Raw genomic sequence first — 20206 nt, forward strand, 5'->3', positions numbered from 1 at the left:
GCAGCAACATTTATAAAACAAAAAGACGATGATCCAGCACTTGCAAAACGAAGACAGCTTTATTGAAGATCACTGGGCACAGATAAAACCAACCATATCATCAGACGCGTTTCGAGCGCATGCGCTGACTACGAACACAAAAAGCGCTGTGCAACGGAACCGGCTACATGGGTACGGCAGCAACATTTTTAAAACAAACAGACGATGATCCAGCACTTGCAAAACGAAGATGGCTTTATTGAAGATCACTGGGCACAGATAAAACCAACCATATCAGCAGACACGTTTCGAGCGCATGCGCTGGCTACGAGCACAAAAAGCGCTGTGCAATGGAACCGGCTACATGGGTACGGCAGCAACATTTATAAAACAAAAAGACGATGATCCAGCACTTGCAAAACGAAGACAGCTTTATTGAAGATCACTGGGCACAGATAAACCCAACCATATCAGCAGACGCGTTTCGAGCGCATGCGCTCGAAACGCGTCTGCTGATATGGTTGGTTTTATCTGTGCCCAGTGATCTTCAATAAAGCTGTCTTCGTTTTGCAAGTGCTGGAACATCGTCTGTTTGTTTTGCATTGAAGTGCCTTGCCGGGCACAGGATCCGAGCACGGCCAAGAGGTGGTGAGCTGGAATTTCTTTGTTTGTTGTTGAGCACATTTTTACCCTGTTAAAATGCCTGAAAATATAACAAATATCCCACAATGCATGAGCAGCCGACCATCTGATATATAAGGGGGGGGGGCTTTCCAGTTGTTGCAGAACCCAACACCTAAGCAGGACCTTCATCAATGGTTTTCATCCCTTGACTCTCCAGTTGTTTTGGAACGACAAATACTAGCAGGCCCTAGCAGACATAGGGAATCCTAGATCAGCTGTCTTCTCCTAAGGCTCACCAGTTGTTAATGCTACAACTCGTAGCAGGGCCAACATAAGCAGGCATAGCAGGTTCTAGATCAAGTCTCCAACCAAAGACTTTTCAGATATTGTAAAGCCAAAACCTTATAGCGGGACCAAGATATGTCAGCAGGCCTTAGTACATCCTAGATCAGTAGTCTTTATCCTGTGGCTCTCTGGTTGTTGTGAAACTACATCTCCTAGCAGGTCCTAGATCCACAGTCTACAGTTGTTGTGAAGCCACATCTCCGAGTGGGATCTAGATAAGCAGGCCTAGCAGGACCTAGATCCACAGTCTACAGTTGTTGTGAAGCCACATCTCCGAGTGGGATCTAGATAAGCAGGCCTAGCAGGTCCTAGATCCACAATCTACAGTTGTTGTGAAGCCACATCTCCGAGTGGGATCTAGATAAGCAGGCCTAGCAGGTCCTAGATCCACAGTCTACAGTTGTTGTGAAGCCACATCTCCGAGTGGGATCTAGATAAGCAGGCCTAGCAGGACCTAGATCCACAGTCTACAGTTGTTGTGAAGCCACATCTCCGAGTGGGATCTAGATAAACAGGCCTAGCAGGTCCTAGATCCACAATCTACAGTTGTTGTGAAGCCACATCTCCGAGTGGGATCTAGATAAGCAGGCCTAGCAGGTCCTAGATCCACAGTCTACAGTTGTTGTGAAGCCACATCTCCGAGTGGGATCTAGATAAGCAGGCCTAGCAGGACCTAGATCCACAGTCTACAGTTGTTGTGAAGCCACATCTCCGAGTGGGATCTAGATAAACAGGCCTAGCAGGTCCTAGATCCACAATCTACAGTTGTTGTGAAGCCACATCTCCGAGTGGGATCTAGATAAGCAGGCCTAGCAGGTCCTAGATCCACAGTCTACAGTTGTTGTGAAGCCACATCTCCGAGTGGGATCTAGATAAGCAGGCCTAGCAGGTCCTAGATCCACAGTCTACAGTTGTTGTGAAGCCACATCTCCGAGTGGGATCTAGATAAGCAGGCCTAGCAGGACCTAGATCCACAGTCTACAGTTGTTGTGAAGCCACATCTCCGAGTGGGATCTAGATAAGCAGGCCTAGCAGGTCCTAGATCCACAATCTACAGTTGTTGTGAAGCCACATCTCCGAGTGGGATCTAGATAAGCAGGCCTAGCAGGTCCTAGATCCACAGTCTACAGTTGTTGTGAAGCCACATCTCCGAGTGGGATCTAGATAAGCAGGCCTAGCAGGTCCTAGATCCACAGTCTACAGTTATCATGAAGCCACAACGCCTAGTGGGATCTAGATAAGCAGGCCTAGCAGGTACTTGATCAAGGGTCTCCAACCTTAGGCTTTACAGTTATTGTAAAACAAAAACCTTATAGGCAGACCAAGATATGTCGGCAGGCCTTAGCACATCGTAGATAAATGGTCTGTAATCAGTGACTCTCCGGTTGGTTTGAAATTACATCTCCTAGCAGGTCCTAGATCAATGGTCTCCAGTTGTTGTGAAGCCACATCTCCTAGTGGGACCTAGTTGTTGTAAAACTAAATCTTCTAGTGGAACCTAGATAAGCAGACCAACCAAGTTTTTGATTAAAGTGTTTACAAACTGTGGCGCTCTCCAGTTGTTGTGAACCTAAAACTCTTACCTGGACCTAGATAAGTAGGCCTAGCAGGCTCTAGATCAATAGTCTTCAACCAGAAACTTTTCAGGTATTGTAAAAATAAAACCTTATAGCGGGACAAAGATATGCCGCCAGGCCTTTACAACATCCTAGATCAGTGGTCTTTAACCAGAGACTCTCCGGCTAATGTGAAACTACATCTCCTAGTGGGACCTAGATAAGCAGGCCAAGCTTATCTGGGTGTAAGCGGTGGTGGCAATTGCAATAATGAGCAGGGGCAAGAAGACCAAGGATGGGTGGTGTGGGGGTGAGGGTATGGCAGTATTATATTCAGGGGGTACAGTGTGTGGCAGTATTATATTCAGGGGGCACAGTGGTTGGCAGTATTATATTCAGGGGGTACAGTGGGTGGCAGTATTATATTCAGGGGGTACAGTGGGTGGCAGTATTATATTTAGGTGTACAGTGGTTGGCAGTATTATATCCAGGGGGTACAGTGTGTGGCAGTATTATATTCAGAGGGTAAGGTGTGTGGCAATAATATATTTAGAGCGTACAGTGGTTGGCAGAACAGTATTGTATTCAAGGGGTACAGTGTGTGGCAGTATTATATTCAGGGGGTACAGTGGGTGGCAGTATTATATTCAGGGAGTACAGTGGGTGGCAGTATTATATTCAAGGGGTACAGTGGGTGGCAGTATTATATTCAGGGGGTACAGTGGGTGGCAGTATTATATTCAGGGGTACAGTAGTTGGCATTATTATATCCAGGGGGTACAGTGTGTGGCAGTATTATATTCAGGGGTACAGTAGTTGGCATTATTATATCCAGGGGGTGCAGTGTGTGGCAGTATTATATCCATGGGGTACTGTGTGTGGCAATAATATATTCAGGGGCACAGTGGTTGGCAGTATTATGTTCAGGGGGTACAGTATTTGGCAGAATTATAATGATTATTGTCTTTATACAGAGGATGAGGATCTACTGACTAATTAAGAAACCAATGATGTCCGGGCGTCAGACTCTGCAGAGAAGATGGAGCTGGAAGACGTCCTGGTGTCTGAACCAGATGGAGAAGAAAAGAATATAGAGAAGACGTCCCTCAGGTCAGTGATATCGTTGTGAGTTCTGTCTGACCCGATCTGTGGCTTTCCAGCTGTTATAGAACGGAAACTTTCATAATGCCTGAGGCTCTACAGATATGATGGGAATTGTAGCTTTGCAGCATCTGGAGAGCCACTTAAACCAAGATGATAGGTGGGGGTCCCATCAGTCGGACCCCCCTTATAAAGATGAGCTGCTTATTCTAAAATGTCTGGGTCTATTTTTGGTGCCAGTCCTGCCCTGTCTGTTAGTGACTTATATCACTGTGTATTCTCCTGACTGTCCAATCAGTGCTGTAGTCACTGATATCTTTGTGCGGCTGAGTAAGGGTAGGGGGGCCCAGGACAATTTTTCGCATCGGGGCCCTGTGGTTTCTAACTACGCCCCTGTTGATGTCTCCAACCTTTGGTTACTAAGCTGATGCAAAACTACAACACCCAGCAGCAGGTCATTCAGTTGTCAGGACCTGCTGAAGATGTCATTGGAAAACACTGTCCTAGATGGTCCTGCAGGTATTGTGGCTTAAAGGGGTACTCCAGCCCTAAGACATCTTATCCCCTATCCAAAGGATAGGGGATAAGATGTCTGACCCCCTGGGAACCCCTGCAGTCTTACTCCACGGGGCCGGAGTACCCCCGTGGGACGTTACCCGCCCCCCGCTATGTAAGTCTATGGGAGCCGTCACGCCCCTTCCATTGACTTGCATAGCGGGGGCGGGGTGCGATGTCACATGAGGGCGAAGTCGCAACGTCACAATACTCCGGCCCCGTGGTCGGCACCCGGCAGTTTGTGATCGGGTAGCGCGGTGTGCAGCTCAAAGAGGTGGGTGCCGAATGCAAGATTGCAGGGGTCCCAAGCTGCGGGACCCCCGTGATCAGACATCTTATCTCCTATCCTTTGGATAGGGGATAAGATGTCTTAGGGCAGGAGTACCCCTTTAAAGGAGCGGCAACAAGATGCAAAAACTTTTTTTTTAACCTAAAACGACTGGTGACCAATGAGATGACGACCGTGCTATTCATTGTGCCCCGGAAAATTGTCAGGACAACAGAACTTCTGCTAGTGTATTAGGGAAGTTTGGGTTGAGATTTTAAGAGGCAGCGGTAAAGCAAGGCTTGTGTGTTATGGAATGTTTATATGACTCTATATGTCACCACAGCGGAAGTAATAACAGGACAACGATTCCCCATCACATTGTATTATTGTACTGCAGGAACAGAATGTGTAACTCAACATAGGAGTGTGGTGGGTCAGCATAGAAGCAGTATTATAGGAGTTATATTCTTGTATATAGGAGCAGTATTATAGTAGTTATATTCTTGTATATAGGAGACAGTATTATAGTAGTTATATTCTTGTATATGGGGGGCAGTATTATAGTAGTTATATTCTTGTACATAGGAGCAGTATTATAGTAGTTATATTCTTGTATATAGGAGCAGTATTATAGTAGTTGTCACGATGCCGGCTGGCAGGTAGTGGATCCTCTGTGCCAGAGAGGGATTGGCGTGGACCGTGCTAGTGGATCGGTTCTAAGCCACTACTGGTTTTCACCAGAGCCCGCCGCAAAGCGGGATGGTCTTGCTGCGGCGGTAGTGACCAGGTCGTATCCACTAGCAACGGCTCAACCTCTCTGGCTGCTGAAGATAGGCGCGGTACAAGGGAGTAGACAGAAGCAAGGTCGGACGTAGCAGAAGGTCGGGGCAGGCAGCAAGGATCGTAGTCAGGGGCAACGGCAGGAGGTCTGGAACACAGGCTAGGAACACACAAGGAACGCTTTCACTGGCACAATGGCAACAAGATCCGGCAAGGAAGTGCAGGGGAAGTGAGGTGATATAGGGAAGTGCACAGGTGAAGACACTAATTGGAATCACTGCGCCAATCAGCGGCGCAGTGGCCCTTTAAATCGCAAAGACCCGGCGCGCGCGCGCCCTAGGGAGCGGGGCCGCGCGCGCCGGGACAGGACCGAGGGAGAGCGAGTCAGGTACGGGAGCCGGGGTGCGCATCGCGAGCGGGCGCTACCCGCATCGCGAATCGCATCCCGGCTGGCAGCGGAATCGCAGCGCCCCGGGTCAGTGGATCTGACCGGAGCGCTGCAGCGGGGAGAGTGAAGCGAGCGCTCCGGGGAGGAGCGGGGACCCGGAGCGCTCGGCGTAACAGTACCCCCCCCCCTTGGGTCTCCCCCTCTTCTTAGAGCCTGAGAACCTGAGGAGCAGACTTTTGTCTAGGATGTTGTCCTCAGGTTCCCAGGATCTCTCTTCAGGACCACAACCCTCCCAGTCCACTAAAAAAAAAGTTTTCCCTCTGACCTTTTTGGAAGCTAAGATCTCTTTGACAGAGAAGATGTCCGAGGAGCCGGAAACAGGAGTGGGAGGAACAGATTTGGGAGAAAAACGGTTGAGGATGAGTGGTTTGAGAAGAGAGACGTGAAAGGCATTAGGGATACGAAGAGAAGGAGGAAGAAGAAGTTTATAAGAGACAGGATTAATTTGACACAAAATTTTGAAAGGACCAAGATAGCGTGGTCCCAACTTGTAGCTAGGGACACGGAAGCGGACATATTTAGCGGAGAGCCATACCTTGTCTCCAGGGGAAAAAACGGGAGGAGCTCTTCTTTTCTTATCCGCGAACTTCTTCATGCGTGATGAAGCCTGTAAGAGAGAATTTTGGGTCTCTCTCCATATGATGGAAAGGTCACGAGAAATTTCATCCACAGCGGGCAGACCAGAGGGCAAGGGGGTAGGGAGGGGGGGAAGAGGGTGACGGCCGTACACCACGAAAAATGGGGATTTGGAGGAAGATTCAGAGACCCTGAAGTTATACGAGAATTCGGCCCATGGAAGGAGATCTGCCCAGTCATCCTGGCGGGAGGAAACAAAATGTCGCAAATAATCACCCAAGATCTGGTTAATTCTTTCTACTTGTCCATTGGACTGGGGATGATATGCAGAAGAAAAATTTAATTTAATCTTGAGTTGTTTACAGAGAGCCCTCCAGAATTTAGACACGAATTGGACGCCTCTATCCGAGACAATCTGCGTAGGCAACCCGTGAAGACGAAAAATGTGTACAAAAAATTGTTTAGCCAACTGAGGCGCAGAAGGAAGACCAGGAAGAGGGATGAAATGTGCCATTTTGGAGAATCGATCAACGACCACCCAAATAACAGTGTTGCCACGGGAAGGGGGTAAATCAGTAATAAAATCCATACCAATCAGAGACCAAGGCTGTTCGGGGACAGGCAGGGGATGAAGAAAACCAGCGGGCTTCTGGCGAGGAGTCTTATCCCGGGCACAGATAGTGCAGGCTCGCACAAAGTCCACAACATCCGTCTCCAGAGTCGGCCACCAATAGAAGCGGGAGATGAGTTGCACAGATTTCTTGATGCCCGCATGACCTGCGAGATGGGAGGAGTGACCCCATTTGAGGATTCCGAGGCGTCGGCGTGGAGAAACAAAGGTCTTTCCTGGAGGAGTTTGCCTGATGGAGGCAGGAGAAGTGGAGATCAGGCAGTCAGGTGGAATGATGTGTTGCGGAGAGAGTTCAACTTCTGAGGCATCCGAGGAACGAGAGAGAGCATCGGCCCTAATGTTCTTATCGGCAGGACGAAAGTGAATCTCAAAATTAAATCGGGCAAAGAACAGAGACCACCGGGCCTGGCGAGGATTCAGCCGTTGGGCAGACTGGAGGTAGGAGAGGTTCTTGTGGTCGGTGTAGATAATAACAGGAAAACTTGATCCCTCCAGCAGATGCCTCCATTCCTCAAGTGCTAATTTAATGGCTAGAAGCTCTCGATCCCCGATGGAGTAGTTCCTCTCCGCTGGAGAGAAGGTCCTAGAGAAAAAACCACAAGTGACAGCATGCCCGGAAGAATTTTTTTGTAGAAGAACAGCTCCAGCTCCCACTGAGGAGGCATCAACCTCCAATAGGAAGGGTTTGGAAGGGTCAGGTCTGGAGAGCACGGGAGCCGAAGAAAAGGCAGACTTGAGTCGTTTAAAGGCGTCTTCTGCTTGAGGAGGCCAAGACTTGGGATCAGCATTTTTTTTGGTTAAAGCCACGATAGGAGCCACAACGGTAGAAAAATGTGGAATAAATTGCCTGTAATAATTGGCGAACCCCAAAAAGCGTTGGATAGCACGGAGTCCGGAGGGGCGTGGCCAAGCTAAGACGGCAGAGAGTTTGTCTGGATCCATCTGTAGTCCCTGGCCAGAGACCAAATATCCTAGAAAAGGAAGAGATTGGCATTCAAACAGACATTTCTCAATTTTGGCATAGAGTTGATTGTCACGAAGTCTCTGAAGAACCATACGGACATGCTGGCGGTGTTCTTCTAGATTGGCAGAAAAAATTAGGATATCGTCCAGATATACAACAACACAGGAGTATAACAGATCACGAAAAATTTCATTAACAAAGTCTTGGAAGACGGCAGGGGCGTTGCACAGGCCAAAGGGCATGACCAGATACTCAAAGTGTCCATCTCTGGTGTTAAATGCCGTTTTCCACTCATCCCCCTCTCTGATGCGGATGAGGTTATAGGCGCCTCTTAAGTCCAATTTAGTAAAGATGTGGGCACCTTGGAGGCGATCAAAGAGTTCAGAGATGAGGGGTAAGGGGTAGCGGTTCTTAACCGTGATTTTATTAAGACCGCGGTAGTCAATGCAAGGACGTAGGGAGCCATCTTTTTTGGACACAAAGAAAAATCCGGCTCCGGCAGGAGAGGAGGATTTACGGATAAAGCCCTTTTTTAGATTCTCCTGGACGTATTCAGACATGGCAAGAGTCTCTGGGGCAGAGAGAGGATAAATTCTGCCCCGGGGTGGAGTAGTGCCCGGGAGGAGGTCGATAGGACAATCATAAGGCCTGTGAGGAGGTAGAGTCTCAGCTTGTTTTTTGCAGAAAACATCCTCGAAGTCCATATAGGCCTTAGGGAGACCGGTTACTGGAGGAACCACAGAGTTACGGCAAGGGTTACTGGGAACCGGTTTTAGACAGTTCTTGGAACAAGAGGACCCCCAACTCTTGATCTCCCCAGTGGACCAATCCAGGGTTGGGGAATGAAGTTGAAGCCAGGGAAGTCCAAGGAGAATTTCCGAGGTGCAATTGGGGAGGACCAAAAGTTCAATCCTCTCGTGATGAGATCCGATGCTCATAAGAAGGGGCTCCGTGCGGAAACGTATGGTACAGTCCAATCTTTCATTGTTTACACAATTGATGTAAAGGGGTCTGGCGAGACTGGTCACTGGGATGTTGAACTTGTTGACGAGAGAGGCCAAAATAAAATTTCCTGCAGATCCAGAGTCCAAGAAGGCCACAGTAGAGAAGGAGAAGGCAGAGGCAGACATCCGCACAGGCACAGTAAGACGTGGAGAAGCAGAGTAGACATCAAGGACTGTCTCACCTTTGTGCGGAGTCAGCGTACGTCTTTCCAGGCGGGGAGGACGGATAGGACAATCCCTCAGGAAGTGTTCGGTACTAGCACAGTACAGGCAGAGGTTCTCCATACGGCGTCGTGTCCTCTCTTGAGGTGTCAGGCGAGACCGGTCGACCTGCATAGCCTCCACGGCGGGAGGCACAGGAACAGATTGCAGGGGACCAGAGGAGAGAGGAGCCGAGGAGAAGAAACGCCTCGTGCGAACAGAGTCCATATCTTGGCGGAGTTCCTGACGCCTTTCGGAAAAACGCATGTCAATGCGAGTGGCTAGGTGAATAAGTTCATGTAGATTAGCAGGAATTTCTCGTGCGGCCAGAACATCTTTAATGTTGCTGGATAGGCCTTTTTTAAAGGTCGCGCAGAGGGCCTCATTATTCCAGGATAATTCTGAAGCAAGAGTACGGAATTGTACGGCATACTCGCCAACGGAAGAATTACCCTGGACCAGGTTCAACAGGGCAGTCTCAGCAGAAGAGGCTCGGGCAGGTTCCTCAAAGACACTTCGGATTTCCGAGAAGAAGGAGTGTACAGAGGCAGTGACGGGGTCATTGCGGTCCCAGAGCGGTGTGGCCCAAGACAGGGCTTTTCCAGACAGAAGGCTGACTACGAAAGCCACCTTAGACCTTTCAGTGGGAAACAGGTCCGACATCATCTCCAGATGCAGGGAACATTGGGAAAGAAAGCAACGGCAAAACTTAGAGTCCCCATCAAATTTATCCGGCAAGGATAGGCGTAGCCCAGGAGCGGCCACTCGCTGCGGAGGAGGTGCAGGAGCCGGTGGAGGAGATGACTGCTGAAGCTGTGGTAGTAACTGCTGTAGCATAACGGTCAGTTGAGACAGCTGTTGGCCTTGTTGCGCTATCTGTTGTGACTGCTGGGCGACCACCGTGGTAAGGTCAGCGACAACTGGCAGAGGAACTTCAGCGGGATCCATGGCCGGATCTACTGTCACGATGCCGGCTGGCAGGTAGTGGATCCTCTGTGCCAGAGAGGGATTGGCGTGGACCGTGCTAGTGGATCGGTTCTAAGCCACTACTGGTTTTCACCAGAGCCCGCCGCAAAGCGGGATGGTCTTGCTGCGGCGGTAGTGACCAGGTCGTATCCACTAGCAACGGCTCAACCTCTCTGGCTGCTGAAGATAGGCACGGTACAAGGGAGTAGACAGAAGCAAGGTCGGACGTAGCAGAAGGTCGGGGCAGGCAGCAAGGATCGTAGTCAGGGGCAACGGCAGGAGGTCTGGAACACAGGCTAGGAACACACAAGGAACGCTTTCACTGGCACAATGGCAACAAGATCCGGCAAGGAAGTGCAGGGGAAGTGAGGTGATATAGGGAAGTGCACAGGTGAAGACACTAATTGGAATCACTGCGCCAATCAGCGGCGCAGTGGCCCTTTAAATCGCAAAGACCCGGCGCGCGCGCGCCCTAGGGAGCGGGGCCGCGTGCGCCGGGACAGGACCGAGGGAGAGCGAGTCAGGTACGGGAGCCGGGGTGCGCATCGCGAGCGGGCGCTACCCGCATCGCGAATCGCATCCCGGCTGGCAGCGGAATCGCAGCGCCCCGGGTCAGTGGATCTGACCGGAGCGCTGCAGCGGGGAGAGTGAAGCGAGCGCTCCGGGGAGGAGCGGGGACCCGGAGCGCTCGGCGTAACAGTAGTTATATTCTTGTATATAGGAGCAGTATTATAGTAGTTATATTCTTGTATATAGAAGCAGTATTATAGGAGTTATATTCTTGTATATAGAGGGCAGTATTATAGTAGTTATATTCTTGTATATAGGAGCAGTATTATAGTAGTTATATTCTTGTATATAGGAGGCAGTATTATAGTAGTTATATTCTTGTATATAGGAGCAGTATTATAGTAGTTATATTCTTGTATATAGGAGCAGTATTATAGTAGGTATATTCTTGTATATAGGAGCAGTATTATAGTAGTTATATTCTTGTATATAGGAGCAGTATTATAGTAGTTATATTCTTGTATATAGGAGCAGTATTATAGTAGTTATATTCTTGTATATAGGAGCAGTATTATAGTAGGTATATTCTTGTAAAGAGGAGCAGTATTATAGTAGTTATATTCTTGTATATAGGAGCAGTATTATAGTAGTTATATTCTTGTATATAGGAGCAGTATTATAGTAGTTATATTCTTGTATATAGGAGCAGTATTATAGTAGTTATATTCTTGTATATAGGAGCAGTATTATAGTAGTTATATTCTTGTATATAGGAGCAGTATTATAGTAGGTATATTCTTGTATATAGGAGCAGTATTATAGTAGTTATATTCTTGTATATAGGAGCAGTATTATAGTAGGTATATTCTTGTATATAGGAGCAGTATTATAGTAGTTATATTCTTGTATATAGGAGCAGTATTATAGTAGGTATATTCTTGTATATAGGAGCAGTATTATAGTAGTTATATTCTTGTATATAGGGGCAGTATTATAGTAGTTATATTCTTGTATATAGGAGCAGTATTATACTAGTTATATTCTTGTATATAGGAGCAGTATTATAGCAGTTATATTCTTGTATATAAGAGCAGTATTATAGTAGATATATTCTTGTACATAGGAGACAGTATTATAGTAGTTATATTCTTGTATATAGGAGCAGTATTATAGCAGTTATATTCTTGTACATAGGAGACAGTATTATAGTAGTTATATTCTTGTATATAGGAGGCAGTATTATAGTAGTTATATTCTTGTACATACTGTAGGAGGCAGTATTATAGTAGTTTTATTCTTGTATATAGGAGGCAGTATTATAGTAGTTATATTCTTGTATATAGGAGCAGTATTATAGTAGTTATATTCTTGTATATAAGAGCAGTATTATAGTAGTTATATTCTTGTATATAGGAGGCAGTATTATAGTAGTTATATTCTTGTATATAGGGAGCAGAATTTTAGTAGTTATATTCTTGTATATAGGAGCAGTATTATAGTAGTTATATTCTTGTATATAGGAGCAGTATTATAGTGGTTATATTCTTGTATATAGGGAGCAGTATTATAGTAGTTATATTCTTGTATATAGGAGGCAGTATTATAGTAGTTTTATTCTTGTATATAGGAGCAGTATTATAGTAGTTATATTCTTGTATATAGGAGCAGTATTATAGTAGTTATATTCTTGTATATAGGAGCAGTATTATAGTAGTTATATTATTGTATATAGGAGCAGTATTATAGTAGTTATATTCTTGTATATAGGAGCAGTATTATAGTAGTTATATTCTTGTATATAGGAGCAGTATTATAGTAGTTATATTCTTGTATATAGGAGCAGTATTATAGTAGGTATATTCTTGTATATAGGAGCAGTATTATAGTAGGTATATTCTTGTATATATGAGCAGTATTATAGTAGTTATATTCTTGTATATAGGAGCAGTATTATAGTAGTTATATTCTTGTATATAGGAGCAGTATTATAATAGTTATATTCTTGTATATAGGAGCAGTATTATAGTAGGTATATTCTTGTATATAGGAGCAGTATTATAGTAGTTATATTCTTGTATATAGGAGCAGTATTATAGTAGGTATATTCTTGTATATAGGAGCAGTATTATAGTAGTTATATTCTTGTATATAGGAGCAGTATTATAGTAGGTATATTCTTGTATAAAGGATCAGTATTATAGTAGGTATATTCTTGTATATAGGAGCAGTATTATAGTAGTTAGAGTCTTGTATATAGGAGGCAGTATTATAGTAGTTATATTCTTGTATATAGGGGCAGTATTATAGGAGTTATATTCTTGTATATAGAGGGCAGTATTATAGTAGTTATATTCTTGTATATAGGAGCAGTATTATAGTAGTTATATTCTTGTATATAGGAGGCAGTATTATAGTAGTTATATTCTTGTATATAGGAGCAGTATTATAGTAGTTATATTCTTGTATATAGGAGCAGTATTATAGTAGGTATATTCTTGTATATAGGAGCAGTATTATAGTAGTTATATTCTTGTATATAGGAGCAGTATTATAGTAGTTATATTCTTGTATATAGGAGCAGTATTATAGTAGTTATATTCTTGTATATAGGAGCAGTATTATAGTAGGTATATTCTTGTAAAGAGGAGCAGTATTATAGTAGTTATATTCTTGTATATAGGAGCAGTATTATAGTAGTTATATTCTTGTATATAGGAGCAGTATTATAGTAGTTATATTCTTGTATATAGGAGCAGTATTATAGTAGTTATATTCTTGTATATAGGAGCAGTATTATAGTAGTTATATTCTTGTATATAGGAGCAGTATTATAGTAGGTATATTCTTGTATATAGGAGCAGTATTATAGTAGTTATATTCTTGTATATAGGAGCAGTATTATAGTAGGTATATTCTTGTATATAGGAGCAGTATTATAGTAGTTATATTCTTGTATATAGGAGCAGTATTATAGTAGGTATATTCTTGTATATAGGAGCAGTATTATAGTAGTTATATTCTTGTATATAGGGGCAGTATTATAGTAGTTATATTCTTGTATATAGGAGCAGTATTATACTAGTTATATTCTTGTATATAGGAGCAGTATTATAGCAGTTATATTCTTGTATATAAGAGCAGTATTATAGTAGATATATTCTTGTACATAGGAGACAGTATTATAGTAGTTATATTCTTGTATATAGGAGCAGTATTATAGCAGTTATATTCTTGTACATAGGAGACAGTATTATAGTAGTTATATTCTTGTATATAGGAGGCAGTATTATAGTAGTTATATTCTTGTACATACTGTAGGAGGCAGTATTATAGTAGTTTTATTCTTGTATATAGGAGGCAGTATTATAGTAGTTATATTCTTGTATATAGGAGCAGTATTATAGTAGTTATATTCTTGTATATAAGAGCAGTATTATAGTAGTTATATTCTTGTATATAGGAGGCAGTATTATAGTAGTTATATTCTTGTATATAGGGAGCAGAATTATAGTAGTTATATTCTTGTATATAGGAGCAGTATTATAGTAGTTATATTCTTGTATATAGGAGCAGTATTATAGTGGTTATATTCTTGTATATAGGGAGCAGTATTATAGTAGTTATATTCTTGTATATAGGAGGCAGTATTATAGTAGTTTTATTCTTGTATATAGGAGCAGTATTATAGTAGTTATATTCTTGTATATAGGAGCAGTATTATAGTAGTTATATTCTTGTATATAGGAGCAGTATTATAGTAGTTATATTATTGTATATAGGAGCAGTATTATAGTAGTTATATTCTTGTATATAGGAGCAGTATTATAGTAGTTATATTCTTGTATATAGGAGCAGTATTATAGTAGTTATATTCTTGTATATAGGAGCAGTATTATAGTAGGTATATTCTTGTATATAGGAGCAGTATTATAGTAGGTATATTCTTGTATATATGAGCAGTATTATAGTAGTTATATTCTTGTATATAGGAGCAGTATTATAGTAGTTATATTCTTGTATATAGGAGCAGTATTATAATAGTTATATTCTTGTATATAGGAGCAGTATTATAGTAGGTATATTCTTGTATATAGGAGCAGTATTATAGTAGTTATATTCTTGTATATAGGAGCAGTATTATAGTAGGTATATTCTTGTATATAGGAGCAGTATTATAGTAGTTATATTCTTGTATATAGGAGCAGTATTATAGTAGGTATATTCTTGTATAAAGGATCAGTATTATAGTAGGTATATTCTTGTATATAGGAGCAGTATTATAGTAGTTAGAGTCTTGTATATAGGAGGCAGTATTATAGTAGTTATATTCTTGTATATAGGAGCAGTATTATAGTAGTTATATTCTTGTATATAGGAGCAGTATTATAGTAGTTATATTCTTGTATATAGGAGGCAGTATTATAGTAGTTATATTCTTGTATATAGGAGCAGTATTATAGTAGTTATATTCTTGTATATAGGAGCAGTATTATAGTAGTTATCTTCTTGTATATAGGAGCAGTATTATAGTAGTTATATTCTTGTATATAGGAGCAGTATTATAGTAGTTATATTCTTGTATATAGGAGCAGTATTATAGTAGTTATATTCTTGTATATAGGAGGCAGTATTATAGTAGTTATATTCTTGTATATAGGAGCAGTATTATAGTAGTTATATTCTTGTACATAGGAGCAGTATTATAGTAGTTATATTCTTGTATATAGGAGCAGTATTATAGTAGTTATATTCTTGTATATAGGAGCAGTATTACAGTAGTTATATTCTTGTATATAGGAGCAGTATTATAGTAGTTATATTCTTGTATATAGGAGCAGTATTATAGTAGTTATATTCTTGTATAAAGGAGCAGTATTATAGTAGTTATATTCTTGTATATAGGAGCAGTATTATAGTAGTTCTATTCTTGTATATAGGAGCAGTATTATAGTAGTTATATTCTTGTATATAGGAGCAGTATTATAGTAGCTGTATCATTGTACATAGGGGCAGTATTAATATAGTTACTGGTAAATACATAGCGGCAGTATAGTGATGACTGTGATTGTAATCCCTTGCCTATGGTCAGTACATATATAAGCAGAGTTCCCCTTTTACAATGATTATTGTATCTGGTGAATGGAATGACAGTGCGGCTCATAGTTCAGCATTTGAAGATGGGGCACAGGTCTTACAGCTCTTCCTGGCAGGCGGGTTCCATGTATTTTTCAGGAAATCACAAATGTTACGAAATCTGAAGATATAAATAAACACGAGGAAGTGAAAGCTGAATTCACAGAAAACTGGAGAATATTGGGCCGTGTTCCTTCCGTAGAAGAATCCCCACTGGGCACCGCATCACCCAGCAGCCATCTCAGTGTGATCTCTAGGCTGTAACCGTATACCCACAGAACCTACAATATACACAGACCAGTGTTATGTCATCTGACTAAGGTTTTGTGAAAAAGTATTTGCCCCCCACCTATTTTTCCGCATCTGAAACAATGATTGGGTTTCTATCATTAAACACAATGTAATGTTAGATAATGGAAACAAGAATATATGAGCAAAGATCCCAGATATTACAGGAAAGTATCTGCCCCCGTATACTTGGTCACCGGTTGTGCCGCCGCCGCCAATCTTTTCAGATAAAGACTTATTCTTCACCAATGAACAACTAAATAACTTCTCAGCTTACGATCAGATGTCCGGATATTTTATTTAGAATTCTTGTCTGTTATACTGTAGAATGTAATGTTCCCTATAGAAAAGCAATCTGTCTAGTCCTGGGGCAGTAGACTGAGCTATCTAGAGCCAAACTGTGGGCAGACTATCTATCTATCTATCTATCTATCTCATATCTATCTATCTCATATCTATCTATCTCATATCTATCTATCTCATATCTATCTCCCATATCTATCTATCTATCTCATATCTATCTATCTATCTATCTCATATCTATCTATCTCATATCTATCTATCTCATATCTATCTATCTCACATCTATCTATCTATCTATTCTCATATCTGTATATCTATCTACCTCATATCTATCTATTCTCATATCTATCTCATATCTATCTATCTATCTATCTCATATCTATCTATCTCATATCTATTTATCTATCTATCTATCTCATATCTATCTCATATCTATCTATCTCATATCTATCTATCTCATATCTATCTATCTCATATCTATCTATCTCATATCTATCTATCTCATATCTATCTCATATCTATCTATCTATCTCATATCTATCTATCTCATATCTATCTATCTATCTATCTCATATCTATCTATCTCATATCTATCTATCTATCTCATATCTATCTATCTATCTCATATCTATCTCATATCTATCTATCTATCTCATCTCTATCTATCTCATATCTATCTATCTCATATCTATCTATTTCATATCTATCTATCTCATATCTATCTATCTATCTATCTATCTATCTCATATCTATCTATCTATCTCATATCTGTCTATTTTATATCTATCTATCTCATATCTATCTATCTATCTATCTCATATCTATCTATCTCATATCTATCTATCTCATATCTATCTATCTATCTCATATCGATCTATCTATCTCATATCGATCTATCTATCTCATATCTATCTATCTCATATCGATCTATCTATCTATCTCATATATATCTATCTATCTATCTCATACCTATCTACCTATCTCATATCTATCTATCTCATATCTATCTATCTATCTATCTCATATCTGTCTATTTTATATCTATCTATTTCATATCTATCTATCTATCTCATATCTATCTATCTATCTATCTATCTATCTCATATCTATCTATCTCATATCTATCTATCTCATATCTATCTATCTCATATCTATCTCCCATATCTATCTATCTATCTCATATCTATCTATCTATCTATCTCATATCTATCTATCTCATATCTATCTATCTCATATCTATCTATCTCACATCTATCTATCTATCTATTCTCATATCTGTATATCTATCTACCTCATATCTATCTATTCTCATATCTATCTCATATCTATCTATCTATCTATCTCATATCTATCTATCTCATATCTATTTATCTATCTATCTATCTCATATCTATCTCATATCTATCTATCTCATATCTATCTATCTCATATCTATCTATCTCATATCTATCTATCTCATATCTATCTATCTATCTCATATCTATCTCATATCTATCTATCTATCTCATATCTATCTATCTATCTATCTATCTCATATCTATCTATCTCATATCTATCTATCTCATATCTATCTATCTATCTCATATCTATCTATCTCATATCTATCTATCTATCTATCTCATATCTATCTCATATCTATCTATCTATCTCATATCTATCTATCTATCTCATCTCTATCTATCTCATATCTATCTATCTCATATCTATCTATTTCATATCTATCTATCTCATATCTATCTATCTATCTATCTATCTCATATCTATCTATCTATCTCATATCTGTCTATTTTATATCTATCTATCTCATATCTATCTATCTCATATCTATCTATCTATCTCATATCGATCTATCTATCTCATATCGATCTATCTATCTCATATCTATCTATCTCATATCGATCTATCTATCTATCTCATATATATCTATCTATCTATCTCATACCTATCTACCTATCTCATATCTATCTATCTCATATCTATCTATCTATCTCATATCTGTCTATTTTATATCTATCTATTTCATATCTATCTATCTATCTCATATCTATCTATCTATCTATCTATCTATCTATCTATCTCATATCTATCTATCTCATATCTATCTATCTCATATCTATCTATCTATCTATCTCATATCTATCTATCTCATATCTATCTATCTCATATCTATCTATCTATCTCATATCTATCTGTCTATCTATCTCATATCTATCTATCTCATATCTATCTCATATCTATCTATCTATCTATCTCATATCTATCTATCTCATATCTATCTATCTATCTCATATCTATCTATCTCATATCTATCTACCTCATATCTATCTATCTCATATCTATCTCATATCTATCTATCTATCTATCTCATATCTATCTCTCTCATATCTATCTATCTATCTATCTCATATCTATCTCTCTCATATCTATCTATCTATCTCATATCTATCTATCTCATATCTATCTCATATCTATCTATCTATCTATCTATCTCATATCTATCTATCTCATATCTATCTATCTATCTATCTATCTCATATCTATCTATCTCATATCTATCTACCTCATATCTATCTATCTCATATCTATCTCATATCTGTCTATCTATCTCATATCTATCTATCTACCTCATATCTATCTATCTCATATCTATCTATCTCATATCTATCTATCTATCTCATATCTATCTCTCTCATATCTATCTATCTATCTATCTATCCCATATCTATCTATCTCATATCTATCTATCTATCTATCTATCTATCTCATATCTATCTCTCTCATATCTATCTATCTATCTATCTATCTCATATCTATCCATCTATATATACCTATGTGGGAGATTAGCTCTGTAGAGCCAGACAAATTATGGCCATACAGCAGTCAGAGGCAGTGCCGCAGACCTATAGTTCACACAGGGCATTTCCTCTCTTTATTTTCACCACAGAATAAACATACAGCATTTTCCTTCAGCAAAATAAATACAAAGTAAATCCTTCTCATCAAAGAGATAACTAATCCTCACATTCTAGGACTATACAGGTGACTTTCTACCAGTCACTCGACCAAACTATAGGCCTCAAGATGTCTTCCTCACACGTCAATCCGCATGTCCCTTAAGAGGCAGCATAACTCAGGACTCCAACTCCCATCAGAGCTCATGTTCCTTACAGCCTCTTCTGCTAACCGAGTGGTACCTTTTTGTTAGCCCAGTCTGAGCTGTCTTCAGCACCTGTGCTGATTTGAGCCATGGACTGAAAACTTAAACTGGCCAGGAAAGGGGAACTTAAAGGAGTATTCCAGCACAAAATAATGTATCCCCTATCCAAAGGATAGGGGATAAGTTATAGATCACGGGGGGTTCGAGCGCTGGGGCCCCCGGGGTTCTCCTGGACGGGGCCGCGGCAGTCTGCAGCAAGTGAAGTTTCGTCCCCAGCAGAAAGCCACGGAAGACACGCCCCCTCCATGTATCTCTATGGGGTATATGGAGGGGGCGTGTCAGCCGCCGCGTCATGCGGGGACGGAATGCCCCCTTTCCAGCATACTGCTGCAGCCACATCCAGGAGATCCCCGGGGGCCCCAGCGCTCGGACCCCCCCACCCGTAATCTATAATTCATACCCTATCAGATGTCCTTTAAAGGGGTATTCCAGGAAAAACATTTTTTTATATATATATATCTATATATATCAACTGGCTCCAGAAAGTTAAAACAGATTTGTAAATGACTTCTATTAAAAAATCTTAATCCTTCCAATAATTATGAGCTGCTGAAGTTGAGTTGTTCTTTTCTTTCTGACAACAGTGCTCTCTGCTGACATCTCTGTCTGTCTCGGGAACTGCACAAAGTAGAAGGGGTTTGCTATGGGGATTTGCTTCTACTCTGGACATCACCCGAGACAGGTGTCATCAGAGAGCACTTAGACAGAAAAGAACAACTCAACTTCAGCAGCTCATAAGTACTGAAAGGATTAAGAT

At 40.9% G+C, this 20206-nt stretch overlaps 1 protein-coding gene across 3 annotated transcripts in view; it reads right to left on the reverse strand.

The window, feature by feature from the left end:
• The window catches only part of DYSF (dysferlin), a 438078-nt gene that overhangs the window by 322252 nt on the left and 95620 nt on the right, over nucleotides 1–20206 (reverse strand). The window lies entirely within an intron of this gene.

The sequence above is a fragment of the Hyla sarda genome, chromosome 1, assembly GCF_029499605.1.
Source record: "Hyla sarda isolate aHylSar1 chromosome 1, aHylSar1.hap1, whole genome shotgun sequence".
NCBI classification, from domain to species: domain Eukaryota; kingdom Metazoa; phylum Chordata; class Amphibia; order Anura; family Hylidae; genus Hyla; species Hyla sarda.